The following is a 16165-nucleotide window of genomic DNA, read 5'->3' as shown; positions in this document are numbered from 1 at the left end:
GCATCTTTCAGCCAAGACGGATTCCAGATGGAAGGTTTCTGAGGGTTGGCAGAACATGTTGTGTGCTGGCAGCTCCTTCCTCCCTGACACTCGCCCTAAATGGAGTACCTGCTCTGCACATGTGTCAGGCTGGGAAATCCCCTTGACCTCAAGAATGAGGAATTGTGGTCACTTTCCTTTCCACCCAGTAAGTGCCCGGTGCTCCTGCTGGTATCTTATCTTGAAGTGTTAGCAGGAGACTGGTTGCAGCTGTTCAGCCTGGGGTCCGTCTGTCTCCTCCGTTATTAGGGCTTCATGGGGTTATTAATCTGTATTAATTTTTATTTTCACCATTTTGATTTCTATTTAGGTACAATTTTTACATTATATGTTTGTGCAGGAGTACACACACAAGATAATTAATAAATAAATATTCATATAGTGAAAGCATGCACATGGATTATTATTTATTCCTGGTGCATACTCCAGGAATCTTGGAGACTGCTGTATGGAGATCATACGTGCTCTGACACCCCCACCTCAACCTAAACAATCCTATGTGCTAACCCCTAAGAAGACTTAGTGTATTAAACATTTAAGTGTGTCTTATATATGCAACATTATAGAGAATGCTGACCCACTAGAAGGGAATTTCTTCTCTTTTAGTGAAAATGCTCATTCTTATGCTATGAATGATAACTAAATATACTTTCTTAAAACTTTTTTAAAATTAAGTTTTTCCTCCCAATTAAAACATTTTTTGGAGTTAATGCAAATAATTTGAACACTTCTAGTGGAACATAAAGAAAGAAAGAAAGAAAATAAAGCATTTGGACAAAATCCTGAAGATTAAAAAAAAAATTATTTCCATAACTAAAAATACATTCAAAAGTATAACAAAAGCATCTTTCTTTTCAAAGACACTTGGTTTTCTCTGAGTTTTAGTTAAATTAGTAATTAAATTGACTCACAATTTAGAAGATGTCTATGTATTTTCAGAGATTCTCTACACTTGTAGCCATGCTGAGTTACATTACTTTGATGATAAAAAGAAGTCCTTTCACAATAATATTTCAACAAGGCTGAAATACCTATTTTCCATGATATAAATACAATTAGGAGTTACCTTACCTGAGCTGGAATTGTAGGCTGCTTGGCATTTTATATTACCTGAATAAGCTTGTATTCCAAGACCACAAGATAATTTTCCTTCCAGGATTCAAAACTGTACTTCTCTTAATAGAGTGGAAAAGGTGACTGAAATGCATTTTGGTTCTGAAGAATGACAGGTATACTGAATGGTTTAGGATGTGTCTGTTTGTCATGGGTAGAATGCTAACAAAACAGCTCAAAGCCCAAGACTGTCCCTCCACAGAATTTTCATACCTGGACATTTGAGTCTTTCAGAAACCAGAATCAGAATCCCCTTGGAACATCATCTCAAAAAGCCAAAATAAAATGTTACATCCCATTACACCAAATATCCTTGAAGAATTTACTAAACCCTGAATTAAACCCAAATATTGAGTTTATTTTTAAACTAAAATCTATATTGTACAAGCATGTTTAAAAAATATTTCGTTTGAACAGCTGCCAAACTTGCGTATTTAAAAAACTATGGTATGGTAACCAAATGAGGCAATTAACATATCCTCTGCATGAAAGTGACCTTGATCCAGTGCCTTGGTGGTAAGTCCCTAGATCGAACCTCCTCACCTGCCCACACCTCTGCAACCGATTTCCCATGAATCCTTATGGATAGTACCTCCCTGCCTCTTAAATAACCTTGTCTCTAATTTGGAAGCATCATTTTTAGAGAGATAAGATGATTTCTTTTTCTTTTGCTGTTGCACGTTAAAAGTGGCAAGAAACATAAGCAGAGGGTCTCAGACTTCACCTCCCCATCATGAGTGGGATCTGATCCTTAAGGGATTTACATTTTCTTCTCAACTGTTCATCAGTGATAAAGTTCTGCCCGTGTCTTGTCTGGCAGAAAAGTCTCAGATGGCTGTATAAAGTGTACCCACAAGCTTATAAGGACATCTTGAGATATAGACATTCATGTATAAGAAATACATCGAAGATGCCTTTTCTCTGTTAGAATCAATTAGGCTTTCAGACTACACTAACCCCTCCTGGGAAGACACTCCCACTCTGTCATCAGTTGGCATGTCTGACAATCTTATTCTAAGTTTTTTACTGTGGTTGGTTTTAATTTTTACCTTCTATCCAAAGCAACTTTCTTTGACTTTCTCAGAATCTTAGCAACTTTCTTAGAATCTCCATCCTTCTGGCTCCAAGGCAGTCTTTTTAACCTTCTCACTCTGAACAATTGGTTGATGTGGGTACCAGGCTTCACAATGGAAGGAGAACCAGTTGTGTGCAGGGCATTCCATCTGTGTTAAGTACTATGTCTCTAACAAAAAGAAAAAAAGTACATGTCTCTGTGTGTGTGTGTGTGGTGGTGGTGGTGGTGGTGGAGAAGCTCTCTCTCTCTCATGCACACACACACACACACACACACACACAGAAGATAGGACTGTAGATTTGGTGTGGATGGCTTTAAAATTCTCCAGCAATCCTGAGGCGGCAAGTAGGAGAGTCATGAAGGGATCTGCAGCTTTGCTAAACATGAATTTGAATCCCATCTACTTGAAGTTAAGGTAGGGAAGCAAGTCACTTAGCTAATATTTAAGCCAACTGTATCACCAAAATAGGGCTTCCCAAGTGGTGCTAGTGGTAAAGAGCTTGCAACACAGTCAAGGTAAGAGATGCAGTTACCATCCCTGGATCAGGAAGATCCCCTGGAGGAGGGCATGGCAACCCTCTCCAGTATTCTTGCCTGGAGAATCCCATGAACAGAGGAGCCTGGTCTATCGGCTCACGAAGAGTCAGACATGACTGAAGCAACTTAGCACTCAGGCACGCACAGACCAAAATATGGCATTGTCACAATCGTTCATTTTCATATTTTTGTTTGTCTGTTTTGTCGTCAGGGAAATACTGTAAAGAGGTTTTGTCACCCTCAGCACTGCTGACATTTTGGGCCAAACAGATTATTGTTGAGCGGCCTGACCAGTGCACTGTAGGATGTTTAGAAACACCCCTGGCCTCTACCCACTAGATGGCCAGTAGCTCACTCCTCCCTATTTTTGTGACAATCTAAAGTGACTTCAGCCATGACCTTCAGGGAGTAGAACAGTCCCAGCAGAGAACCCCTTCTAGATTGACGAGTAATAACTGAGCCACTGGAGTTTTCTTAAAACTTTTATTTTTTAAAAGACATTTATTAAATATGGACAATGAAGTACTATAAAATCTACGGGTCTTTTAAGGAAAGCATCTTGTACAGAGGAAGCCTCTAAATTCTTATTCAGAGAAGTTTGAACTAATATATCTTCTTTTTCTGTTGAATAACAGTGTCTTCATTGTAGGCATTCTTATTTGATGCTTGAGAGAAAATACTTGTCAATTGAATTTAAGATGAAATGGAGAATGGGGAAGATTTTATGCATAGAATCTGTTTAGGAGATTGGCCTTGTCAGTAAGATAGGAGTAAGGATGAGTTTTCAAGATCTTTGGAAGAAAAATCAGTAAGTTCCAAGTAAATGGTATTTAAAAAAATGTTTTATTTTATATTAGAGTGTAGTTGATGTACAGTGTGTTAGTGTCAGGTGTACAGCAAAGTGATTCAGTTACACATGTACATAAACATTCTTTTTCAGATTCTTTTTGCATATAGATTATTATAGCATATTGAGTAGATTGCCCTGGGCTGTACAGTGGTAATGCTAGTTTTTATTACTTCAATGAAATCTAGCCATTCCCTGATCACAGTGGGAACAAGCAAAGACTTGACCCTTATTGTCTGGGAACCGTGCCATGTGTTCAGCCTCTGCGAGGATCAGCTCTGGTGATCCTTCTAAACCCCAGCTGTCCACCTGTGAATTTATTTAAATTACACTCATGCCTGCTGTTGGAGAGCTTGTAAACATTCAGCACAATCAAAACTTCTTATTTATTCTCTCACTTTGTGCTCACAAGTTGTATAATTCTCCTTTTCATTCTTCAGTTTTCAGAGTCTTTATTCTGCAAAACACACTTAACTGAGCTTGTGTTTCTGAATACTAATCCATGAAGATGGTTTTCAGAAGGGAAACGGCAGCTAAGTGAGGTGCTGGTAATTTGTCAACGTGGATACTTTTTACGACATGACTAGGATCTGGAATTAAATGCCCAGGAGAGAGGATTAAAAATAGAATGGGTTTCAGTTTCAGAAAGCGAATTCTTGAAGTGTCTTTCCTGTCCTTTCCATTCAATTTATCACACATGCTGCCACTACCATTTCTGCAAATGAGGCAGAGTGTCATTGAAATGGAACCCAAAGGGCTGAATTCTGTTGGCTGGATTTTTCTACAGACTGATGAGTTGCCATTTCAATGCAAATCATAACATACCTGTCCTGCAAGAGCATTGACCATACCTTTAAAGGGAAATCAGAACTGGAAAACATTGCTCTTTTTTGTACATCTCGATACATGCTTGATTCCTTTCAAAGTGGTCCCTGTGGAATGGTTGATTTGGTCTTGTCTTACTTACATGGGCTTCCCTGATGGCTCAGTGGGTAAAGAATCCACCTGCTAATGCAGGAGACATAAGAGGTACAGGTTCTGGCCCTGGGTCAGAAAGATCCTCTGGAGGAGGAAGTGGCTACGCATTCCAGTATTCTTGCCTGGAGAATCCTGTGGACAGAGGAGCCTGGCGGGCTGCAGTCCACAGGGTTGTGAAGAGTCGGACATGACTGAGCAACTTAGCACACACGCTTACTTATATGCAGGCAAGGAGGACCACAAAAATCAGACAGGTTTTTCAGAGTTTATTTCTTTATTGATCATATTTTCCCAAGGTATATTTAAATATTAAGTGTAGTTATATTATATCTATAATGTAGCAAAAGTGTCATTATTGTTAATGAATATAATCATAGTGTATGATAGTGATCTAAATGATATCATAATAGAATTTGTCTGCAATGTACTAGGACCAAATTTATAATAATAGTAGAAGAATTATAAAGAATTTCTCAATGAATTGGAAGACTTGGAGTGTTGAGAGGATTGGTAAGATTTACATTTCTATTGATTTTCCATCACTTTAGTGTGTGGTTTGAATGAGTTTATCACAGTGAGAACAGGGTAGAGAGTTACTGAGTCTTTCAGCTACACAAAGCTCAGCTCATTTGGCCCAGTGGCTTTCAGATTTGTGGATCGCAAATCCCATGTGTGTGTGTCTGTGTGCGTGTGTGAGAGAGAGAATCTGAAACAGTCTCTGATACTGTGCTTATTGGGATATTTTCTATTACATCTGATTGTTTTCCATTCTGCTCGTGAATTCATTTCAAAATACTGAACACAATTTATTCGTGTTCATAAACTGTGATTTGAAAAACATTGATCTAGTGAAAAAATTTTTTTCTAAAATCTATTTATTACTGCCTGGTACCCATTTTTTTAAAACTTTTTATTTTATTTTGGAGTTTGGCAAAGTGGCAGTGTTGTAATGTTTCAGGTGGACAGCAGAGGCACTCAGCCACACATATACACGCATCCATTCTCCCCCAAACTCCCTCCCATCCAGGCTGCCATATAACATTGAGCAGAGTTCCACGTGCTGGACAGTAGGTCCTTGTTGGTTATCCACTTTAAATATAGCAATATGTACATGTTGATCTCAAACTCCTTAACTATCTCTTACTCCTATTCCTACTCCTCACCTTTTTTCTAAGTCTGTGTTTTATTGAAAGCAGGACTGGTTCAGGGAATGAACAAAGTTTCCCTAAGTTAAACTGTAGAAATATCTTTCAATGTTGTGACGCTTTTTCTCCAAGGCATGGCTGTATTTGCTCTATGGATGAGCTCCTGAAACTGATAGAAAAGCTAGAGGTGTTTTCTTTCTCTCAGTCTGCTTATTCTGAAATACATCTAGGTTTTCTTTTATAGATGAATAAACTACAATCCCCTGAAAAACCCAAAAAACACAACAATCAAAACAAGCAAATGCTGATAAAGTCCAGCAGCTATATTTCGTGAAAAATCTGGGGTCCTTGAACAGGAATTGACTTGCCTAAGATCCAACATCTTATTAGCAGCTAAAACAAGCACTCTTTTAAAAACACATATGGAGTTTCAGATTCATGTCATTTAGCATTTGGCGCTTACAAAGTGTTTTATGGCTGATCTGGAAAGTACTTTCAGGGAATTTCCTGGCAGTGCAGTGATTAGGACTTGGAGTTTTCACTGCAGGAGTTTCTGGGTTCGATCTCTGGTCTGGGAACTAAGATTCTGCAAGCCAAGTGGAGTGGAAAAAAAAAAGAACCAAGCAAATAAACAGAAAATACTTTCAGACTGCTCTGATGGGAATCAGGGGCAGGCCTTACCCACTGCCACTGTGCAAGCACACACTTGTTCATCTGGGTGACTGGCCCTGTAACACCAAGGCGCGAGAAACCTGATTCACGCTGCTGGCTTTTAGTTACCTTGATACCGTGGGAGAAGCAAGAAGTTCCTCAGCTGGGCTCTTTACACTCTGAGCCCTGGGGAACCCACGTGGATGACACAGCCGGGGGAGAAAGGAGCCAGGGCTATACAAACTGCCCGCTCTGTTCAGGCCACTATCACAGTGCATGACCCTGGGAAACCATTTGACCTTTCTGTATCTTGGTTTTTCTTATCTGCCACAGTTCAGTTCAGTTGCTCAGTCGTGTCCAACTCTTTGCGACCCCATGAATCCCTCAAATCCTCATATTAAGGTCAATAAATGGCGAATAACAGCAAACTCTATACAGAATTTAGCAAATGTGTATGAAAGGCCATATTTGCAAGGCTAAATGAATAGAAGTCATCTATTATGATTAAAATTAGGTAACTTTTACAGACCATACTCTAAATAGCTTACTATATTACTGATTAAGACAAAAGTTCAGTTGCAGAAAACAAGGTATATTCTTAGGAAGACATATTTGGAATGTGATTCGTGTGAAATAAAGCTATAGTTCTCATAGTCTCATTCTAATATATTAGTTTGAAGTAATTCAGTTTCTCAGTGGTGTCCAACTCTTTGAAATAATTATTTTTAAGAATGGTGTTCACAACATCAAGAAATCAGTAGCGATATCTAAGTGGACAGAAACATTTTGGTTTTCAACACTTGTGTGTGCATGATTTTACTGGATCCTCACCACAACCTTAATTAATAAATATTTCGCTTCCTGCTGGGGATATCTTGAAATCGTTGTCTGCCAGTTCCAATATGATTTCTGAGATTGATTTTTTTTTTTTTTTTAGCAATTTTCCTGCTTCTTTGTGTGTTTAGTTTTTTGTTTGTTTGTTTTATAGAATGCCATGTACTGGGGAGGATTTTAGAGGTTCTTTATTATATTACCTTCCTCTTAAGAATGTTATGTCTTATTGGTTGATCACCATAGTTTTAACAACACTGTACTTATGAAAGCAGTGAAAGTGTTAGTTGCTCAGTCATGTCTGACTCTTTGTGACTCCATGAACTGTCGAACCAGGCTCCTCTGTCCATGGGATTTCCCAGGCAAGAATACTGCAGTGGGTAGCCTTTCCCTTCTTCAGAGGATCTTCCTAACCCAGGGACCGAACCTGGGTCTCCCACATTAGAGGCAGATTATTTACTGTCTGAGTCACCAGGAAAGTCATTGTGTGTGTGTGTGTGTGTGTGTGTGTGTGTGTGTGTGTGTTCAGTTGCTAAATTGTGTCTGATTCTTTTGTGACCCTGTGGACTATAGTCTGCCAGACTCCTCTGTCTATGGGATTTCCCAGGCAAGGATACTGGAGTGGGTTGCCCTTTCACAAGGGGATAATAATATCATACTTCTTTTCTTCTTTCTGTGCAAATCAAGTGAGAGAAGAGAATGAGAGCTTTTTTGAAAGGCCAAAATGACACCTACATGCTGAATGGGTATTACAAAAGATTTTCCCTCTTGTCAACAGATATATCTTTTCTTCATTTTTTAAAAATAGAAAGGCACACAAATGATTATTATGATTGCTCCTGTGTTTCATCTGAAGAAAAACTATTAATAAAATCAAATGTTGAGTTTTCTGGTTATATGTTTTTCATGCATATTAAAATAAATGGAGCTCTTAAACTGTTTATAAACGTATCTTCTAAAATCATCTTGAGTAGCAGCATGGGGTATGTGGATCAGACTCGGACCAGGTGGGAGCAGGCATTTGCCTTGGTGATGGCGGGTCTCACTCTGCCCTCTGTCTGCTTCCCCTGTGACGTGGACAAACGACACAGTCTCTGACGTGCCTGGGTTCCTCACTGGAGAAATGAAGACGCTCCCGCCGAGCTCACAGCCTTGTGAGGATGCTGATGAAATGGTGCTAGTTGGTAAGCCAGGGGCAGCAGCCCACACCTGGCCTACGGTCTGCTTTCGTGGATGAAGCTGAATGGAACCACCAGGGTGCCCATGATGTGCACGTTTGTGTGGCCACTTTCATCTGACGAAGGCAGAGCTGAGTGGTTGTGCCAGAGATGATCCAAAAAGCCTAAAATATTTACTCTCTGGCCCTTTACAGAAACGTTTGCCAACTCCTGAGAATTACTTGATCGTGAATGTAAAACACGGCTTCTGGTACATGGTAAATTCTAAAGAAGAGCAGCTGTTGTCATTATGTAACAGTGATAGAGGTCTCGGTGAATTATGATAGTGTTGGTGATGATAATTATAATAATAGAGATGATGATGAGGTGTTAATAATGACGACAATGATGATAAAAATTATATTAATTTCTTTGGCCACCAGCTCCAAATTCTTTCATCCTATTATAGAAACCACCCTTTAGATTGGCTGATATCTCACACTTAAAGGGTTTTTTTTTCCTTTCTCCTGGTATCAAAATTAACTTCCAGGAAAGGATCTGAAACTTGCAACAAGGTCAAAGAATGAAGCTCTAGATTTCAGGCTTCATCAGCAGGAAGGGGAGGTATTCTGAGGGGGGCCCAGAACTGCTCCTTGTTCATTTCTGCAAAGTGCCCACTAACCTTCACACTTGCAACAAGGTCAAAGAATGAAGCTCTAGATTTCAGGCTTCATCAGCAGGAAGGGGAGGTATTCTGAGGGGGGCCCAGAACAGCTCCTTGTTCATTTCTGCAAAGTGCCCACTAACCTTCACACTTGCAACAAGGTCAAAGAATGAAGCTCTAGATTTCAGGCTTCATCAGCAGGAAGGGGAGGTATTCTGAGGGGGGCCCAGAACTGCTCCTTGTTCATTTCTGCAAAGTGCCCACTAACCTTCACACTTGCAACAAGGTCAAAGAATGAAGCTCTAGATTTCAGGCTTCATCAGCAGGAAGGGGAGGTATTCTGAGGGGGGCCCAGAACTGCTCCTTGTTCATTTCTGCAAAGTGCCCACTAACCTTCACACTTTTTTGTCTTTGTTTTTTCCATTCTGGACAACAGCTTAGAAAATATGTGGGAAGTATTCACAAATTTTTTCTCCCTACAGTCATGCTTTAGTATGTAAGAAGCCTTCTTCTTTATTGGGTTTTGTGGTATACCCTGGGGTCATTTTCTCGGATCCCACGGGAATTCCTGGGAAAATTTTGTTTGCTTTTCTAGACTTTTTATTTTTTTGGTTTGCAAAGCTAAGAAAAGGAGAATAAGTAATTTGTTTTTATCCATAATTTCTAGGCTAGAGTAAGAAAATTTCCTCTAAAGTGCCTAATTTTGCTAATCTATGGCCTAAAAAATGGAACCCACTCTTCCCATCCAGTACATCTCAAAGTAAATTAGACCCACTCAGAAACTTAGCATCTGCTTCTTCTCCTGGTTATACATTCACAAATAGGATCTGTTTCTCCCTTGCAAGCTGTTTCCCTGGCAACAAAGACACCCTTCCATGATCAGAGCACTTTGTCACTTTTGAAGTTTGACTTTCTGACAAGGCCTGCTCGCTTGGGGAGATGAAGAAAACAGCATCCAAACACAAACATTTCAAAGCCACCCAAGTGGTGCCTTACAAACGGGAACTCCACTGAGGTGGCTTGGCTGTGGATGGCGCGTCGGGCAGCATCACCGCCACTCCTTTGCCAACAGGCGAAGGCTACGGGCTCTTGAAGAAGCTATCCTTGTAGCAGAGAAGAGATGAGAGTGATGCTCCCCAACTGGAAAAATTACCATAAAGTTACATCCTGGGAAGCGGCGGATGGAGGAGAAGTAGAGGGGTTGCAGCTGGCAGCCTCACCAAGCAAGCTCACCTGGGGATTGTTCCATCTTGCTCGTCTCTAGGCGGAAGTGGTAGCGTCAGTTACAGCCCAGATGCATCCCAGGAACGCAGGCTCTCCTCCCTCTGCTCACAAGCGGCCAGGACCAAGTGAGAGGTCTTAGCTGATTCTCGGATTGGCTTTTCATTTATTATTACTATTCCTGGTATTATTATTATCATTTAGCCCTGGTGACTTTCCCCCCTGCCTCTGCCCTCTCAACCTGTGAGCACAGTCAGAACCTCACTCAGCTGTGGGCTCCACAACTTCCGCTCCACAGTCCCTCCCCCTCCGCAATCCTCTGCCAGCCCCCTCTGTAACCCGAGTGCGGTGGGTGTGGGTGGAGTATTTGGGGTAGGAAAGTGGGGCAGAGTTGACTCATTGGAAAAGACTCTGATGCTGGGAGGGATTGGGGGCAGGAGAAGAAGGGGCCGACAGAGGATGAGATGGCTGGATGGCATCACGGACTCGATTGACGTCAGTCTGCGTGAGCTCCGGGAGTTGGTGATGGACAGGGAGGCCTGGCGTGCTGCGATTCATGGGGTTGCAAAGAGTCGGACACGACTGAGCAACTGAACTGAACTGAAGTGGGGCAGAGTAAACAAGAAAGGTACCTTCTTCCTGATGAGTTGAGGGACCTATAGCAATTGGGGGGACCCTGCTGAGATTTCCCCCCTGAATGAGCTTAGAGTGAGGGGGGCTGGAAAATACCAGAGAAGAGCAGATGTCGTAACAGAGGGAGTGTTTTCATCGTGAGCTTGCTTTCACCATCTCCAGGTGCACGGTGGGCTGTGCTGCTGGGAAGACGGTCCCCAAGAGCACGGGGTCGCTCGTAGGAGCGGCGGAGGGGCAGCTGGACCCACGTGCTCCTCCTTCAGAAGAGGTGTGTGTTAGGAGGACCCTGGCGGCATCCAGGGTGGTGGGAGGTTTCAGAGGAATTAAGTGAAAAAGACGTTCTGTAGCACAAGGGATTTAAAGCTTTGGCGAAGTCAGTGTTGATTCCAGGAAGCAGAAGGAAAAAGTTTTATAAGACCTTTTCTTATGAAGGAACTTTTCGGGGGTGAGGGGCTTCATCTCAGGAAGTTCATACTGATTATGTTTCTTAGGTTAGACACAGAGCAAGTTTTAAGGCAGTTTTCTGTAAAGATCTATCAAACACTTGTTGGTTTAATATTAAAATTGGTGTTTTGGGAAGAGAAGCATGGACTTCAGACACAAGGCACAGAGGTGAACGCCCGGTTCCCTCTTGGGGAAGGGCTTGCTGCCAAGTGAGTGAAGTGTGGGGGCAGACCTGTCACCCCACTCAGGGTCTTCCCCTCCTGCAGTGACGTCCTGCTAAGGACATGCCCCGGGCGGAGGCCTGGGCCCCCTGGCTGGATGCCGGGTGTTCTCATGATGACACTCACTCCCGAGCTCGCTACACAGTCAGCCAGGCTCCATCAGGTTCACATACAGTTCAGCGTCTCCCTCTGCCCATTCCTGCTTCTGCCTCATCACTCTCAAGGGTGTTGATCCCTCATAAATAATTGACACCCTGAACTTTATCTCAGGATCTGTTTCTGAAGAACCCAACCTGAAACCCCTGGTTATTTATGACCTTACAAATAATCCAAGAAGCAAGGTTACCCTATGGGAATAACTGATACTGTGTAACAGAAGAAAAATGCTACCACATTTAGATAAGAGGGAGAAAAAAATCAATTACAGGCTCCTGCTGGCTCTGGACTGCTTTGTTGAGCACACTCGAGACCCCCGGGGTTTAGAAGATGACAGGCAAAGGGAACTAAAGTGACTGGGAGAGTGCAAGGCGAGTGGCCTGGCTAGAAGGGGGTGGGTGCCTGTCAGAGAAAATCAGAAATCAAGTTGTTCTTAATTCAGTTACGATCAGACCTCACTGTAGACAAGAGAGACACCTCAAAATAAACATTTATTTCTCTCTCATATTATTTTTAAAAAAGTTCAGAGGTTGTCGGCCCAGACCTTGCCTGGGGGCTCCTCCTGCCAATTCATGAATCATTCTGTCGTATTCGGAGTAAAGCTTAAAAGGTCTCATATGGGTCTCATGTGGGTCTTATCAGGGTCTCTTACGGCTGCTAGAGATCTATCCATCACATCCACATTCCAGACAGAAGGGTGAAAAATGAGACAAAGAGGGCATGTCACACAATTTTAAGGAGCCTTACTTCTAATTATATCTCACTGATCATAGATTAATCATATGGCCACACCTATAAGTAAGGGAGGCTGCAGAATTTAACATTTAAACTAGGCAGCAACATATACAGGTGAAAAAAAATTCTTTTTATCACAATTGAAGAGTATATTACCGTGTTTTCCTTCAGATGATGGAAACAAATGAGAGAAAATAATAAAACCCCTAAAATGTAGTGTCTTGAAAATAATGGTGGCAGTAAAACATTTTAGAAATTATGAAGAAGAATTATTATTTGACATATGAGAGGAGAATGACAGAAGATTTTGGACATATTCAATTAAATGTTAATCCTTATCTAACTTGTTTTTTAAGGTCACAAAATTATTCTTAGAATATTTATGACCTAGTATCACAGCAGTTTTGAAACATATAGTATTGTTTTTAATCACAGTGCTGTGCATTAGGTCTCCATACCTTATTCATCTTCTGGTTTCAAGTTTGTAAGGTCTGCATAACTTATGCGTCTTCTAGTTTCGTTTGTAACTTTTAATGACATCTCCCCAGCTCCTCCACTCCTACTCCCTGAATGCTGAGCCCTTTCTATGGACCAGGAACTATGTCAAATGCTTTACATCTGTCGTATTGTTGAATGGAGCCTATGACATAGATATTCTAATCTATTATAGATGAGGAAATGGGGATTTTGAGGAAGGAAGAAACTGATCAAAGTCATACAGCTCGCAAATGGCAGAGCCGGGCTTTAAACCCCTCTGGTCAAGCCCCCCAGCCCGACCACTTGCTCTCTGGCGCTCAGATCAAACATCAGAGAGGAGAGCTGGGGCCAGAGAGAGAGGGCTGCAATGGAGGTGCCGGTGGGGGTTGAAACCGTGAGAGCCGAGGGCAACCTTCTGGATGGAGACAATCGGGCAGAGGCAAGAGGAAGCTTGAGTCTCTGGGATCTTTCTTCTGGAGGAGGAGAAGCAGAGGAGAGACTGGGGAAGAACCAGGTGGGGAGGGCTCCGAGAGACCCAGAGGAAGGCTTCTTTGACCGTGAAAAGAGCCAAGAACGTCTATAACTCAGACGTTCAGAAAAAAGTCAATGGTCTGAGCAGTAAGAGGCCACTCATTCTTTAGAAGTGTTGGAAATGGGATGTGCGAATGGGTGGAGGAAGGTTGGAAAAATGGATTAACTATTTAAAACCTATGTCCCGTGCTTAGTCGCCCAGTCGTGTCCGACTCTTTGCCTCCCTATGGACTGTGGCCCGCCAGGCTCCACTACCCATGGGATTCTCCAGGCAAGAATATTGGAGGGGGTTGCCATGCCCTTCTCCAGGGGATCTTCCTGACCCAGGGATGGAACCCAGATCTCCCACATTGCAGGCAGATTTTTTACCATCTGAGCCATCAGGGTTTATGTTCTATATGGTTGTTCTGTTGTTAGCAATGGTTGATTGTAACTGTGACTGTGGACTGCTTAGGCCATGCTGAATGCTGCTCTAAGGGTTTATGTGCATCCCATGGGGTAGCTACTCTGATTATTCCCATTTTGCAGATGAGATAATTGAGTCATCTGTGTAAAGCCACAAACACACAGGTATTTAGTGGCAGAGTTCTGACCCAAGCCCAGCAGTCTCATGGTTAAGAGTCTGGAAAAGCCAACAGTTTCTTTAAAAAGTAATGAGTTGGCAAGAGTCCACAGAGATTTTATTTTTTGAGATAAAAATCCCACATCCATTTTCATAGGAATTGTTAAGGGTACTTAGTGATTATTCATTCTTCTCTCCCTAAACATCTGTTTTGAAGAGGAATCCATTTTGTTTGATTTTTTCCTATGTCAGCTTTTAAAGAAAAAATAGGTAAAAAAATTTAAAGTGAAATTTGAAAATATTAAGAAAACATATATTGCATTTTTTATGGTAAGCTTGTTGAGAGCCTTGAAATGATACCTTATGGTCCTTAGTAAATGTCTCCAGAAAGAAAGAGGGCATTCTCTTTTTGCAGCAAAACATTTTAATAACTATGCACTGGGATAATGATTTTTTTGTGTATCTCAGATTCCTTTATGCCTACAGACTGTTCAGCTGAATGTCATTAGAACCTCTAGAACTTATTTTCGCATAGTTTGAAGGCTCACTTATCGCCTACACAGTCACATGTTGATCTGAAAAAAAATCTCTCTGTATATATACATGTAACTGCACACCAAGCACATGGGCAGCCTGTTGGGATCTCAGACTTACAGAAGACAGCCTTATAGCATCCTTAACCTTTTCAGGTAACTGGATTTATTCATGTCAATATGTGTTTTCAAAATACTGAGAGGTGATTCTTAAAATATTTCTACCAGGAACCCTATAGTTTGATTTTAGAATAAAATAGTATGATGGTATTTAAAACCAGAAAAACTCTTGAAAAGTGTTTCTGGCTAGAATCTGCTGGTTATAAGAATAGGCAGATTTGAAGGGAATAAATTTGCCTTTCCATGCAGACATCAGTGAGCAAAGTCATTAGTGGGAAGAGAGTTTCACTGTCTATACAGATGTAAAAATCTAAAGGCAAGAACAAATAGTAAAGGTTAATCAGAGGAAAAAAAAAAGAACTCAAAATACTGATTTTAAAGAAAAGCACTTAGGATTATATATTCGATAATAGTATATTTTTTGAAATCTTAAAATGATTACAGAACTGACATTTCTTGGTTTTAAATGTATACTTAATGTTAGATTGCTAGTTACTTTGGGCACGCCTACAGGTACAACAACAACTGATCATTTCTGAGAGTTTATCATATGGTGGAAATGTCTCATGTACCATTTTATTTAAGTATCCCAAATCCCTGTGCATTTAGGTAATCTAGTTTCCTTATGGAAATGAGGAAGCCATTGCAAATTTTTAATAGTCTCTTTATTCTATTTTTTGGACAAATTTGAAAAGTAGATAAAGTGTTTCTTTTTTTGGGGGGGTAAATAGTTGCTATTTCACTTTCCTTTTCATGATGTATAAAGTACTTTGAAATGATCTATTAACTTGAGATTTTTCCTTCTTGCCTGCTGTGTAGTACTTCATTGCATGCTGAGAAGACACTTAAGAAACATGTTTTCCTTGTATTATCTCCTGTGTTGCCTCTTAACGTGGCACATTTGAAATGCTAGCCATTTCTGACCTAGGAAACATTCTATTATATAATGTGATGTAGTCAGACAAGTGACAGTGGAAGGTTAAATTACAGTAGCTCCTGTCTTACCTCTAATGAGGTCAGTCGTGGGGAGAAAAGCTTTGCTTTTGATTTTCTATTTCTTTATTCTTGACCCCTAACACCTTTGTTTCTGACCTTTTCTTTTCTGTAGGGTAGGCATGCCCTATTAATTAATTCATCCAACAAACAAACATTTAGTGTCTACTCAAGGTTAAGTACCAGGGATGCAGTTGTGATTCAAAAAGCCATCATTAATGACTGTCTTCATAGAAGACTACTCGGCGGTGTTGGTCCCAGGACACGTCTCATCCTGGGGGAATATATTGGCTACTGTAGCCATCAGCTGGTTTTTGCCTCTGTGGAAATTATGGTGTCAAACCTAAAATCACAAGGAAAGATCATCCCAATGTGCTTTGATTCACCGGCATCTTTTCAGCCAATTAGTCTGCATATGCCCTTTCATTCAGGACAAACCTACCTTCCAAGTTGTGATTGATTCTGTAGGAGAAGGAGCCTTGAATTTTGGGTCTATTAACAT

At 41.1% G+C, this 16165-nt stretch overlaps 1 protein-coding gene across 14 annotated transcripts in view; it reads left to right on the top strand.

Annotated features, from left to right (window-relative positions):
* Positions 1-16165, top strand: part of MLIP (muscular LMNA interacting protein) — a 308623-nt gene that overhangs the window by 120657 nt on the left and 171801 nt on the right. The window contains exon 1 of one of the 14 annotated variants that reach the window (XM_069564091.1): positions 10656-10886. The exons of the other annotated variants lie outside the window; for them this stretch is intronic. The gene's annotated coding sequence lies outside the window, so the exon portion shown is untranslated. Of the gene's footprint in view, positions 1-10655; positions 10887-16165 lie in introns of those variants that run through there. 14 annotated transcript variants of the gene reach the window in all.

The sequence above is a fragment of the Ovis canadensis genome, chromosome 20, assembly GCF_042477335.2.
Source record: "Ovis canadensis isolate MfBH-ARS-UI-01 breed Bighorn chromosome 20, ARS-UI_OviCan_v2, whole genome shotgun sequence".
NCBI classification, from domain to species: domain Eukaryota; kingdom Metazoa; phylum Chordata; class Mammalia; order Artiodactyla; family Bovidae; genus Ovis; species Ovis canadensis.
This window is presented reverse-complemented; position numbering and strand designations above follow the sequence as displayed.